Source organism: Mastomys coucha, unplaced genomic scaffold (genome assembly GCF_008632895.1).
Source record: "Mastomys coucha isolate ucsf_1 unplaced genomic scaffold, UCSF_Mcou_1 pScaffold15, whole genome shotgun sequence".
NCBI classification, from domain to species: domain Eukaryota; kingdom Metazoa; phylum Chordata; class Mammalia; order Rodentia; family Muridae; genus Mastomys; species Mastomys coucha.
The window spans coordinates 142,336,870-142,350,512 of record NW_022196897.1 but is presented as its reverse complement, the minus strand read 5'-3'; the positions used below and the strand labels follow the sequence as shown (position 1 = coordinate 142,350,512).

Genomic DNA, 13,643 nt, shown 5'->3' with positions numbered 1-13,643 from the left:
CATCAACATTTCACAGAGAGACATGGCAAAGCTTCAGTTAGAATAAGCAGGGTATGACTGGAGATCATGGAGGCCAAAGCCATGCTGACGAAGAGACTCACGTCCAAGAAAAGACTAGACTTACCCACAGTGACGGGCTGAGGAAGTGCCCAGCCTAGGTGGAGAAGGTAGCTGAGGGGAGGTTGGGATTTGGACGGGGGTCAAGGGCAGGGCAGCTTCGCTCCCTGTGGCCTGGCCTGCCCCAGCCACAACCTCCCATCGCTCACGGGTGTGGTGAAACCAGCCAAACCAGTTCTGGTGTCTGTCAGGGCCAAATGGCAGAGCCCAGAGCTGCAGCAGCAGGCAAGGCAGCAGATGTGCAGGAGTCTGGGACCGGAAAGACAGAGAGGCTCCTCCCGACCGGCCAGCCCAGCCCAGAGATCTCTTCACTGCCTGGGGTCAGGTTGGTGCTCACCTCCTCGATGAGCTTTCTATCACTGGAATGCTGTGTATCAGGATTAACCAGGGCCCCGCCCTCCATGTCCCTCCCCTCATGCTGGGGACAGTCAGCCTTCTGTCTAGCTGTGTCACTATGCAAGAAACCAGAGGTAGGTCTGAGAAATAAGACAGAAGGCAGGGAAGGAGGTAAAATGGCAAGTTCCACCCTCAGATCCTGTGGGACCAAGAAGCCCCTGCTAGGCAAGAAAGGCTTTATTAAAAGGCTGGGCTCCTGCGAGCATGTGTGTCTCACAGAAGTGAAGGAAGACCAGAGACAAGCATGGACTAAGTCTAAGGACACTAGTCTAAGGACCACAGCGTAAGACTGACTTCCCAAAACACCCCAACTTTCACAGGAGGGGTATTTTTCCAAATTCAAAAATCACTCTTCACACCAAGGAGCCGAGAGACCCCTTCCTCGCCATCCCCAGAAATTCCAGAGACTGGTAGAAAGCTCTATTCATTTCACCACCCAGGCCCTGCAGGTTACTGCTGTACGAAAATGCCATCAACAGCTGGCTTTGTGCCTCACGCTTCCAAAGGCTAGGATGTCTGAGATCAAGGTGGCAGCAGATGTCGCGTCTGCCAAGGACTCTACTCCCTGGCACTTCCTGGCACCTTCCAGCATGTCCCCACATGACAGAAGGACAAGCAGGCTCTCCAGGCATGCCATTCACAGGGGAGGAGACCTCACCCCCAAAAGCCCCACCTTAAAGCCAGCACCCAGAGCTAAGAAGCCAGCACTTGACTCCTGGGGACATAAATACAGCACGTGTTTACTCGGTTGCTCCCTTCCTGCACTCCAGCCTACAGGACGCTCGCGTGAAGTAAAAACCTAAGAAAAAACCTGAGACTCAAAGCTCAGCGAAGGAGTAACCGGAGACAGGGTCCTTCCCTAGGCGCAACCATGGGATTTGGAGGGAAAGCAGGAAATAGATAAGAAAAAGGAAATTTGAATCTAGGTGTTGAAAGCCGCCTGGCTATGGAACAAACAGAGATACTGTGGGCTCAGAGCTCTCAAGATCCAAGAAAGCCGGTTGCCACAACCATACTGAACACATGGACTCCGGCCTGTGTGTGCTTCTGTTATGCAGTACTCACTTACTCTCCAACATTCACAGGATGAAAACCACCCAGCCCTGTGGAGCTCCCGCAAGCAGGTCCCAAAGGCCCTTGACAGGAGATTTCAAGGCAGGGAGACCGGAGCTGAAAGCATGAGGAGCTACTAGCCTGACCCTTTGTACAACGGAGATGCTGCCGCCTCCCCTTGCCCTCATTGACTCTTCAGAAGGGCATGTACTATGATGGATAGACACATGATCTGTGACTGCCGAGTGCGAAACATCTATGAAATTACCAACAATAGCACAACCATCACTGGCCTCTGCAGCCCCACCAGATCTCAATATCTAAATATCAATCACCATCATGGTTCTAACTACTCAGTATTATGAATCACCTACTATGTGCCAGGCACTGTATTGAGCAAAGAAAGCCAACATAAGAAGGAGCAATTCGGGGGTTGGGGGGGAGAGGGAGGAGGAGGCAGCTTTACCGGGACAGTTGGACAGAGACAGGTTGCAGTGAGAGAACAAGCTAGACATAGGTGAAGATAGAACAAGCCAGAGGATGAGAAGGAGCCAGAAGATTAGAACACACAGATTGCCAGAGTTACCCAAGCAGAGCAATTCAGTCAGAAACCAAGAGAAGCCAGACTGAGTCGATCAGTTTGGAGAGGAGTGTGAGCCAGAACAGCTGCGTTGAACCAGCCAGCCAGAGTCCACAAAGAGCTAGAAAGGGTGAGTTTATTCAGCAGTAAGTCTTAGAGGTATACTAGGCCTAGGTAAGACTGTTCAGAATCTGGAAGCTTCCAGGACTAGGCCAAGGTTAACAGACTGAGGCCGAAAGCTTCAGAGACGGCACTTACATCAGGCAAATAGAAGTTATTTTTTACAGTTGTCTATGTTCTCACTGAAGTAAGGACTGTCATTGACGCCATTTCACAGATGGTCCAATCAAGGCCTAGAGGGAAAAAGCATCTCACAGAGACTCACAGTAGCAAAATGAGGTCTCCATGCAGGCCTGAGTCTGGACGGAGCACAAGGTCCATAGTCCACTGCTCAGGAAGGAGAACATCATTTCATTAAAGTAACTCTCTCTAGCGCATGTCCCTGTGCTAATATGGTGACCTCACGGACTCCTGCAATAGTAACTGCTGAAGAGGACATAACTGGGTGGATGGGGCCAGTCCACTGGCCACCAGGCCTGCCACACAGCTGTGCTTTCTATCTGTCCAGGCCCAGTTAGCTGTCTTCCTCCTGGGCAGTAGTTACCTTGCTCTCCCCAGGTCTGGGTTCCCACAGTCCCTGCATGCACCTCCCAGTACCAAGCGCATTATCTCAATTGTTTGTCAGAGCCTCCAGACTACTGGAAGAAAGAGACGGTTGTTCGGTTGTTCGTGTTAAATAGCACATCCCCAGTGGCAGTGCAAATGGTAGAGACAGTATTCAGTCAAGCCTTCCTGGGGCAAAGGCTGAACGGTGTGTGGGGGAAACCTATGCCAATTCTATAAAACGCAAATTCCATTGCTCCAGATGAGCCATTTCATCTCCCCTGGCCTCCGTTTCTTTACCTGTTAAATGGGGACTATTTTTCTTGCCCTACCTTCTCCCAAAGCTGTTGTGAGGAATAAACAGATGTGCTTGAAAGATGTGATGCTCATTAATGCATTTATTCAACAAATGCATGGAGCCCTAACATGCAGGGTATGCCCTAATCCACACTATTCTTTTTTTTTAAAAGACTTATGCTTATTTTGTGTGCATGAGTGTTTTGCTTGCATGTTTGTATGTGCACTGTGGGCATGCCTGGTGCCCTCAAAGGCCAGAGGAAGGTACTGATCCTCTGGAACTGGAACTACAGATGGTTGTGAGCCACCATGTGGGTACAGGGTTCTAACCAGAATCCTACACAAGAGCAGCAGTGCTCTAGAGAATTGAGCCATCTCTCCCACACCCCAGTTACTCCTTTTTATGAGAGAGAGGTCATTTGCCTGCCACAAAGCTTATCACTTTAAAGTATGTAACTTAAAGGCTTTGAGTGTATCTACAGAGTTGCACAACCATCCCCAGTAATCCCAGGACCCCAGTTATGCTTAGCAAGAGTCTCTAGCGCTCTCAGAAGCCCAGACCTCTGGTTTTGGTTCATAGTGGGTACCACTTTTCTGGAAAATCCTAAAGCTTTATAGGAGAATTTCTCTGGGACCAACGTGGAGCACACAGCCAACATCCAACATCTACCATCTTGGAGAGTATACTCTCTTCCACCTAGAGAGTCTTGGGCTTCCTTGGAGAAAAAAAGCCCATTCCCATCAGGCCAAGCCTAGCCTATTCCCAGCTGTGCCGCTCTAGTTACAGGATGGCAGTGACTGAACTGATCCTGGCCTCATGATTCCCATCTACTCCTTGGTTAGCAGGCTGGAACCTGTACTTCTAGAATCTCACAGAAGGAAGGCCCCCACCACCATCAAATGGTCACTGTGGTTCAGCTTGTCAGAAGGAAGCCCAGTCTTGTGATGTCAGCTAAGGTGGGTCAAGCAGAGGGTTAGAGCTGGGGCTGCAGAACCTGAAAGTACAGGAGGCTTTATGCTGCAGATCTCAGGAAGTCTGGGTGACTCTGGACTGAAGCATGACAAACACATGTGAACGTGCGAGTGCACGCGCGCTCCCACACACACTGACCTGGATCTAGAAGGGAGTACTGGCAGTTGGGAGGAATGAGAGAACATCCCAGAAGCTCCCAGAGCTGTCAGCATCAGGCAATGGGAAGAAAGAGCCTCATCCTATGCCTTGAAGTCTAGTGCTGCTCACCTAGATGTGTGTCCTTGGAGAAGTCACTCACCTACTCCGAGCCTCCATAAAGCTGCCCGCAAAAAGGGACAATTTGGGCTGGGGATATGACTCAGTTAGTGTGTGTTATCGCCTGGGTTCAATCCCCAACACTACGTAAACCAGGGGTGGCAGTGCATGCCTGAAATTCCAGCACTCAAAAGGTATACAGGGGAGGGCCAGAGGTTCAAGGTCATCCTGAATTTTATGACGATTTCAAGGCCAGCCTAGCCTATCCACGAAACCCAGTCCCAAAGCAAAACAAAATATTTCCCTTCCTGTTCATACTTCAGGATCATGGAGGAAAAGTCAGAGAAATGGGGTAAGAGGGAGAGGGGGAGAGAGGTGAAGGACTGAAAACCCCCTTGTGGAAAGCCTCAGGTACTTGTGTTCTAGTCCTCATGGGAGCCAGAGAAGCACAGGAGAAACCAAGGACTTCAGAGACATGAAGTCGCAGAAGAAATGCTGGCTATCTGAGCCTTACCTGTGGAACATTCCTCCAGCCCAGGGCCCTTCCCAAACAATCCCCTCGGGTGACATGCAAGCAGTACGGCAAGGGGTGACGTACTACTGCATAGGAGCAAGGCTGGGGAGCAGTCAAGGCAGCTGGAGTAAAGAGGATGATGAACTAGCAAAGGCAGGAGAGAAAGGGGCAGGTGGCCTTGCTGTGCCTCCCTCCTTCAGAAGACAATGACACAGCCACCTTCCATGTGACAAAGATGTGTCATTGTTTGCCTTTGAGCTTCAGGATCCCCTCTTTAAGATGGGGCAATGGTGGCCTACCTTGCTTTAAGTCCCACTCAGCAAGTGTGACAAATGTGACGGTCATTCAAAAAGCAAACTCATCCCTCAGTTCTCCTTGATCCTAGAGACATTTTAGAGACCAAGCCCAGGCCTCTAGGGGCATTATCCAGTAGGATAAACAAACAGAGGAGAGGCCTCTTCAAGGATCAGAGGCAGCTGCTTCAGCCTGGAGCTCAGAGTGAGGCTAGGGAGCCCTCTCTCCAGCAAGGCTGCCAGAAGCCACCCTGGCTCTCAGAGTTCAGAATCCTGGGCAGTGGACCCAAGGCGGGTACCTTCCCTCCATCCCCCACAAGGAGGACTAAAGGAAGGCTGATTCTAATGCCTTCTAGTGAGCATGTCCTGGGGATCCACCATCCAGATGGGGCTAGCCTCCCCATATCTGGAGGGAGGGGAAACAACTGGGTGTCTCTTTCACACTACTGAAAAAAACAAAATGGGAGGAAGGAGCACTTTTGGTGGAGGTTGAAAACACAGCTGGCCACCACTTCTGCCTGCAGCTCTCCAGTCCTGGGGAAACCTAATGACCTCTGCTTCTCGCTTCCCTGTTACCGCTCAGGTGGCCCCCTTCTTATAGAGAATCTTCCTGAATCATTCAGACCCCAGCTCCACTCAACTGGATCCAAGCCCTCCCCTTCTTGCTCCCCCGCCCCACTTCCCTGATCTCTCCTCTGAATTCCCACTGTGCTTTGCCTGTCCCTCTCAATGGCAATTTGCACAATGTGACACCATGACAGCTGCACACCTTCATCTCGCTCTGGAGGACACGGGGATGACAGTTGTAGCAAAGGCTCTGAAACCCAGCTGATAGGAACTGAACAGCTTTGTGGTTTCTCCACCCTGTGACCTTGAGTCAGCCCCTCTCCCCTCTCTGCACCGTACTTCTGGCAAATGGGGCATTAACAGTACCTCCTCTGCTGACGGGCTGGTGTAAGTTGGTGAGATAATACGTGATAAGGTATGGGACCTTGAAGAGAGCAAAAGCTTAATGATATGGCTTGGCTCTGGAGACCTTTTAGATAGGTTGGTTCATGGGTGGTTTTTCTTCACTTCTGAAATTGCCGGATAGACAGACTTGTGTGGTGACAAACCGTGGGCCTCTGCAGAAAGTCAGAACAGAACAATGTGGGCCTGGGTTGCCTCTGCAAGTCATGAACGGTGCCATGGGCAGCATGCAAGCAGGTGCATGGTGGCTACTTGGCAAGATGATCGATCAGAGGGTGGGCTCGGAAGCCGGGCTCCATGGGCCCGAATCCCAGTGTGTGGACTTAGCTGTGCCTCTGTTCCTGCTTCCGTACAAGGGTTTGATGATAGTGGTGACCAAAGCAATGTCGTGAGGATAATGCACGCCAAGCAGTGGGGCCTGAAAGCTGCTCTCTATAACTAAGAAAACCCCTGCTTTCTTCAAGGCTTCCTGCTGGACATGGTCCCTCATTTAATTACACCAACAGATCAGTAGGGAATGTGCCATTGTTGCATCATTTGCTATAGGAAATAAGCTGGGAGAGAAGCGTGGCTGACCCAGGGTTACACGCAGAGGGCAATAGTCATTAAGCTGCTATTATCACTGTTGGCATTTCTATGCCCAACATAAAGAGGGGCATTTTTTGCCCCCTGCAAGGCTATGAACTGTTCATTTTCCTATAACCAGGACTCTACAATAAGAACTAGTGTGTTCCAGGGGTGCCTGTCCAGCAGTCACCATCACCTTGGTCTGGTGGTGGCCTCACCCCTCTAGTAGGCACATGGGCAGGAGCCTGACCTATGCAAGGCAACTCAGAATGTCTTACAAGGAAGGATGAGACCAATCGAGAGTCTTTTGCTTGACAGACCCTAGAAGGAAAACAGTCCATTCTTCATGTTGGGACAACTAAGCCGAGGACAGGTCAGCCTTCGTGAATTTATGGTGAGTTAGCCTGATTCTTCATCCTTCTGTTTTATGATCTGCCCCAGGTCAACCAAGAGCAGGCCTGCAACCTCCATTGTGGAAATCTCTCCTACACATTTGGGCCCAGCCTCTCCCACCTGGGGAAAACTTCAGCAGGTCTAATGTGCTCATCCACATTCTAAGCAATGCGGAGCAGAGACCCAGAAAAGGAAAGTAATGGGGTCACAGCCTCCTTGTAAGTAAGTATACAGTGTACTTAACTTGTGGGCCTGTGGCCTCCTCCCCAGCAGGCTACCTGTAACAATCCCTCTCACATTCCCTGGCTCCCTCAGTAAACTGATGGTGACTAATACCCATGGTCTCTTCTTTCTCCACCCTGAGTCCTGCAGAGCTGCTTGCCTCTGAGCCTGCTCTTGGGAAGGCTTGAACATGAGGAATAAATGCTTGAACAGAGATCTCTACCTCCCCTTACTGTGCCCCCACCTCCCCATGCACACAGGAGCTTGCCCAAATGTCAGGGAACTGCTGGGCAGACCCCCTCCCGGGGACCCCTAAACCTCCCCCCCCTGTTCTGGCTGTTCTCTGGCTGTGGACAGAGAATTCCTTGTTCCCAGTGCTTCCTGCCCAGAGATCTCCGTGGGGCCTGAGTGCTGGCAGGAAGGAATCAAATCGCTCCTCTTACATGGAGTTAAATTTACCCCTTCCCCCACTACTCAGGGCTAACACACGCCAGCTCTGTTAGCCATTCATTCTACCTGCACCAGCCGGGCTCAACATCACCGCCAGCACCTCCCCCATAGCCCCTGAATGCACATGCTCCTGCTCACACACACACACACACACACACACACACACACACACACACACACACACAGAGGTACCTCACATCTATCCAAAACTAAACCAGAAGATTCTAGAGTAACATTCCAGCCCTGGCAGGCCCATCTAACAACCCCATAGTGACATCTGCATGTGACTTTGCAATTTCCCAATCAATGTTGGTCACTGGCTTTTGCCCTTTCTGTAACCTTACCCTGCTGTGAGCCAGTAGTATTTTTGTTTTCCATTTTCTGTTTGTTTATTCATCTTGTCTTATCTCCCTGTTGTAAAGCAGGGCCTGGTTGTGTAACCTACATTGGCCTGGCATCATTACTGCTAGGATTAGAGGCATGTGTCCCTGTGCCTAACTCAACCAGAGGGTTTCAAAGTGACAACCAAAACCAAAGAAAGCTCTGTGGTATTGCCTGGCCTGAAGAATTAGCCAACCACAGTTTCTAGCCTTACCCCAACCTCAGTAGGGGCTACAACCCACTTAGTTATCGTGTCTGTTGAGATTTTTTTTGAGGTTTATTTACAATGAATAATTCTCTTAAAAACCTTTTAAAAAGGAAAGAAAAAAAATGTAAAAAAGAAAGGTTAAAAAAATGAAAGAAAAGCAAAAGAAGAAAGAAAAATAATTTTCCTGCCAGAAAGTTGAACAAATCTCATTCATCCTGACCCTGGGTTCCCCACTGCCTGCCTGGACCATGGATATACAATTCTAGGACATGAGACTTCATTGTGCTCAGTAATGAAGCTCAGCAGAACCACCTTAAGACTAGTCAAATCTACACCCAAGAGCAGCTGAGTGAAAGAAAGCAAGTGCCCAGAGCCTGCAGATGCAGCTAGATCCGGCTTGCAGTCTGCTGTCTCCATCCTTGGCGGGCAAGCAGCACAGGCAGGCAGTGCAGACATCAACAGAGTGCTCAGTGAAAGAACACTTCGCCTCTTCCTCTTCCACGGGGTCAGCCTCAGCACTGTCCCCTTTGTCAGCCTTAGCGCAACCCTGAGGCCTAGACAAACTCCGGTGCTGCCCAGCAGTGACAGAACAATCTAGAACCTGCAGGCCCAACCTCAGCTGAAGCAGGGGAGATCCTGCAGTGCACTCACCCCTCCTTGGCACACTGGCTCCCTGGGGAGGATGTTCTCAGCCAGGCACCTGGAATGAGAAGAGAAGGTTAGCCCCTTCAGCACAGGACAGTCCAAGGAACCTGGGAAGTCACAGAGAACAAAAAGAGAGCCAGAGGCCAGGTAGGGAGTCTGCAGGGCTATGGAGGCTAAGGTGAGAAGGAGCGTTCATTCAGAAGGCGCTGGGAACACACAGGCTGGAGAAGAGACTGCCAAGAAGTCAAGAATGAATGAGGGAGAAGGAGCCTAGGCAGGAGCAGCCACACAGGAAGCAAAGGGGAAGAGAAACAGGCTTCCCAGGGCACTGGGTGGAGGCAGAGGAGGGGCAGTGAGGCCCAGATCTTCAGGGCTTCCCTTCAGTGCACTGGGTAAAGACAGAGAATAGGGCAGCAGAGGCCCCACTCCTCGGGGCTTTTCTTCACATCAGTCCTAGGTTTCCAGCACCTAGGAAAAGCTCATCCATCACTATCTCCGCCTGACTATTCTGCCTCAGTCTCCCCATCTGTGACATAAAGGTGGCTGGGCTTGGGCATCTCTGGGGGCCTTTCTAGCATTGGAACTCTGTTTTGGTGCAACTCCTTCACCAGGTTTTCAGCCTCTTTCCTTTGAGCTCCACCGCCAGTTCGGCCTGGCACACAATGGGCAGTGTAGCTGGAAGGAAAGATGTGTCCTCGGCTCACGCACTCAGAAGCCCGTGGAAGTCTCCTGATTCCACGCCATAAGGAACGTAGCGAGCCGGCAAACAGGAGGGAAACATACAGTGGTTTATGAATGTGGACTCTGGAGCTCTGTGTGTGTCTAGGCAACTCACTTCCCTTCCTAATCTAGAATCCCATCCTCTCTGACAGATGGACATCTCAATAGGATCATCTCCTCTAATCCTCTGTTGGTTCTGGAAGCTGACACTGCGTCGCCTGCCTTCTCTAGATTAGAGAGCCCACATTTATAAAACAGCTTCCAGAACACATGAAAATCCTGAGGTCCAGAGAGCGAACTCCTCTTCCTCTGCTTCCTCTTTCTGAGACAGGGTCTCACCCTGTAGCCCTGGCTAACCTAACACTCACTGTGTAGACCAGGCTGGCCTTAAACTCACAAAGATCCACCTGCCTCTGCCTCCCCAATATTAAGACTAAAGGTGTGCCCCACAATACAGAGCTTGGACCCAGGTTATTTTTTTTAATATTTTATTTATTTATTAAATGTGCACTGGTGTGCTCGCTTCGGCAGCACATATACTAAAATTGGAACGATACAGAGAAGATTAGCATGGCCCCTGCGCAAGGATGACACACAAATTCGTGAAGCGTTCCATATTTTTGAAGATCAAAGCCCGGAAAGGCAAATAAGCCTCACTCATAGTGTAATAAAGGTGTTTGTTCTATATAAAAAAAAAAATGTGCACTGGTGTTTTGCCTGTGTGTATGCCTGAAGGGGCGGGTCAGATCCTAGAGTTACAGAGAGCTGTGAGCTGCCATGTGGGTGCTGGGAATTGAACCCAGGTCCTCTAAAAGAGCAACCAGTTCTCTTAACCTCTGAGCCATCTCTCCAGCCCTAGACCCAAGTTCTTAACTCCTAGGTTGTCTGTACGGTATTTTATTGCTGCTTTTTGGATAAAGGAAGTGAGGCTATAAAATTCCAAATGACCTGCCTAAGGTCTCAGGGAAAATGAACTTCAGGAGAGGGGTTTGAGCAGACCTTCTTGGTGAGAAAGCCTGTGGTCCCCTGTGCTATCCAGAAAGTAGATGGTGACAGAAAAGCTCTGGGCAGGGCTTGGAATAGGAAGGGATGACATCAGGCAGCTGTGACTGTGTGTGCCGCATGCGCCCTAGAGCACCCCCAGGAACATGTCCCCCAAAGCACCCGCATGTGTAACTAACTACCTTACGGAGGAAAACAGAAGTCGCTGGCAGAACAAAAGCCTCTTTCTTACCTACCCTCCCTGGGGATTAGACAAGAGAAAAGGCCCGGGTTGAGCAGAGGGCTGGATCTAAATAAACAGAAGCACCAACTGGCCACCATCTTGCTTTGATCCCAACCTGGTCTTCTCACATCTCCACCCTCCCTTCCCTGCTTCCTGCCTCCCCTGTATCCCCAGCTCCAGAATGGACACAGCTACCTCAGACAGAGTCAGGTCTCTCTCAGAGCCCATAGAGGGGATGCAAGCCTGGAGCCACAACATTCCAGAAGCAGAAGCAGGAGGAGCACTGCAAGTTCAAGACCAGCCCATTCTGCAAAGCATGGTCCAGGACAGCCAAGGCTAATAGACTCTGGTTGTGGGGTGTGAAGGGAGACAGAGGGGTGGGGCACTATCTGAGGAACACCACTATAGACGATCCCCTAGCCTCTAAATATGTGCAAGCACACAGACATGCACATATACATACACACTAACAATAAACATAAAAAGCCACTGTGCTGGTTGGCTTTTTGTCGACTTGATACAAGCTAGGGCCATCTTGGAAGAAGGAATGCCAGTTAAGGAACTGTCTCCACCAGACTGGCCTGTAGGCAAAGTCTGTGGGGCACTTTCTTGATTAATGATTGATGTGGGGAGGACCTAGCCCACTGTGGGTATGCCACCCCTGGACAGGTGGTCCTGGGTTGTATAAGAAAGCAGACTGAGCCGGGCGGTAGGGGCGCACGGCTTTAATCCCAGCGCTTGGGAGGCAGAGGCAGGCGGATTTCTGAGTTCGAGGCCAGCCTGGTCTACAGAGTGAGTTCCAGGACAACCAGGGCTATACAAAGAAACCCTGTCTCAAAAAACCAAAAACAAACAAATAAATAAATAAATAAATAAATAAATAAATAAAAACAGACTGAGCAAACCAGTAAGCGGCACCCCTCCATGGTTTCTACTTCGGTTCCTGTCTTGAAGTTTATGCCGTGATTCACTCAGGGATGGACTATGACCTGGGTTGTATGAGCCAAGTAGACCCTTTCCTCCCCAGTGTGCTTTTGGTCATGGTTTTTATCAGCACAATAGAAAGAAAACCAAGATAGGCCTCTTCTGTTACAGGAGACTAATAATACCATTCCTTATCTGCTCCTGTCTCCTATAATAACCTCGAGGAAAGAGACCCTCCTAACACTGGTCCCGACATCGTGACAAGAAGGACAGGAAGTCCTGACTTGTGCCCTTGTCTATGAAGCTAGGAAATTTTCCTTGGGAGGGCCTCAACTTCCTCATCTGCAAAAGGGGGGGGGGTGGTGATCTTTGCCTGATCACTGCCATAAAGGGAGATCCAAAGAGGCCCCCCAAAGGTAAGCCATATATTGAGATCTCACACAAAACATCCCCAGCTCCCCATCCCAGCTTCCATGGCTTCTCTCTGGTCCATTCCTCAGCTAGATAAATGGTACAAGCAAATCCAAGCCATGGGTGTGGTGGTGGCAGTGATATTCTCACAGTCAGCGGCAACGGCAGCCACCGCCGATCTGAATCTCACGTGTGCCAACCAGCTACGGGACATTATTCCTAAGATCATTTCTCCGGTGCCATCACTCTCACTGGCAGATGACTGCTTACACTTCGATAGAGTGAAGTACCCAATGTCACACAGCGCAGGTGGCATGGCCAAAATGAGAAGCACTGTTACCCTGGAGGCTATGGGATTGTGCGGGTGATATCCTTCAGAAAGGCATTCCTCCAGGGTTGCGGGGGTGAGGTACGGCACATCAGGTCTGCTCTGTCTCCCCAAACCTCCTCAAACTAGTGCCTTGGGTTGTTATTGGAATGTCTCCAACTCAGCACTGGCTATAGCAACACTGTCTATAGGCCTCCTACACATATGTAACGGATAGGCAGCTTTGCCTTCGTGTGGCTCTCCTGACAGGAGGAGCAGAGGCTCTGACTCTGTTGCCTGCCTTTGGATCTCTTTCCTCTAACTGGACTGCCTCATCTAGCCTCAGTAGGAGGAGAGGTGCCTAGTCTTACTTCACCTTGAAATGCCAAGGCCGGCTGATATCCATGGGAGGCCTCCCCTTCTCTGAGGGAAAGGGAGAGGGAGAGGAGAGGGACAGTGAATGGGAGGGACTTGGGAGGAGAGGAGGGAAATAGGGAGGGCTCAGAGACAGGTGCTTGCCATCACAGCTACTGGGGAGCCTGAGGCAGGAGGATAGATAGAAGTGCTGTCTAGTTTTATGCCAACTGGACACAAGCTAGAGTTCTCTGGAAGGAGGGAACCTCAACAAAGACAATGCCTCTCTAAGAGCAGGTTGCAGGCAAGCCTGTAGGGCAATTCCTTAATTAGTGATTTGGGAGGGAGGGTCCAGGCCACTGTGGGTGGGGCCATCCTGGGCTCTATAACTCATCCTGGGTTCTATAAGAAAGTAGGCTGAGCCAGGCTTGGCGGTGCACGCCTTTAATCCCAGCACTTGGGAGGCAGAGGCAAGCAGATTTCTGAGTTCGAGGCCAGCCTGGTCTATAGAGTAAGTTCCTGGACAGCCAGAGCTGTACAGAAAAACCCTGTCTCGAAAAACAAAACAAAAATAAACAAACAAACAAAAAAAGAAAGCAGGCTGATCAAGCCAAAAGGAGCAAGCCAGTAAGCAGCCCTCCTCCACAGCCTCAACATGAGCTCCTCCCTCAGCATGAGCTCCTGCCTCAGCATCAGCTCCTGTCTCCAGGTTCCTCCCTCAGCATG

At 50.5% G+C, this 13,643-nt stretch overlaps 1 protein-coding gene and 1 non-coding gene across 12 annotated transcripts in view; one reads left to right on the top strand and one right to left on the bottom strand.

Annotated features, from left to right (window-relative positions):
* Positions 1-13,643, bottom strand: part of Epb41l1 (erythrocyte membrane protein band 4.1 like 1) — a 124,176-nt gene that overhangs the window by 95,791 nt on the left and 14,742 nt on the right. For 9 of the 11 annotated variants that reach the window (XM_031372502.1, XM_031372489.1, XM_031372492.1 and 6 more), the window contains exon 2: positions 8,983-9,031. The exons of the other annotated variants lie outside the window; for them this stretch is intronic. The gene's annotated coding sequence lies outside the window, so the exon portion shown is untranslated. The remainder of the gene's footprint in view (positions 1-8,982; positions 9,032-13,643) is intronic. 11 annotated transcript variants of the gene reach the window in all.
* Positions 10,212-10,318, top strand: LOC116092615. The gene has a single exon (XR_004119361.1). It is a non-coding gene; the product is annotated as a U6 spliceosomal RNA (small nuclear RNA).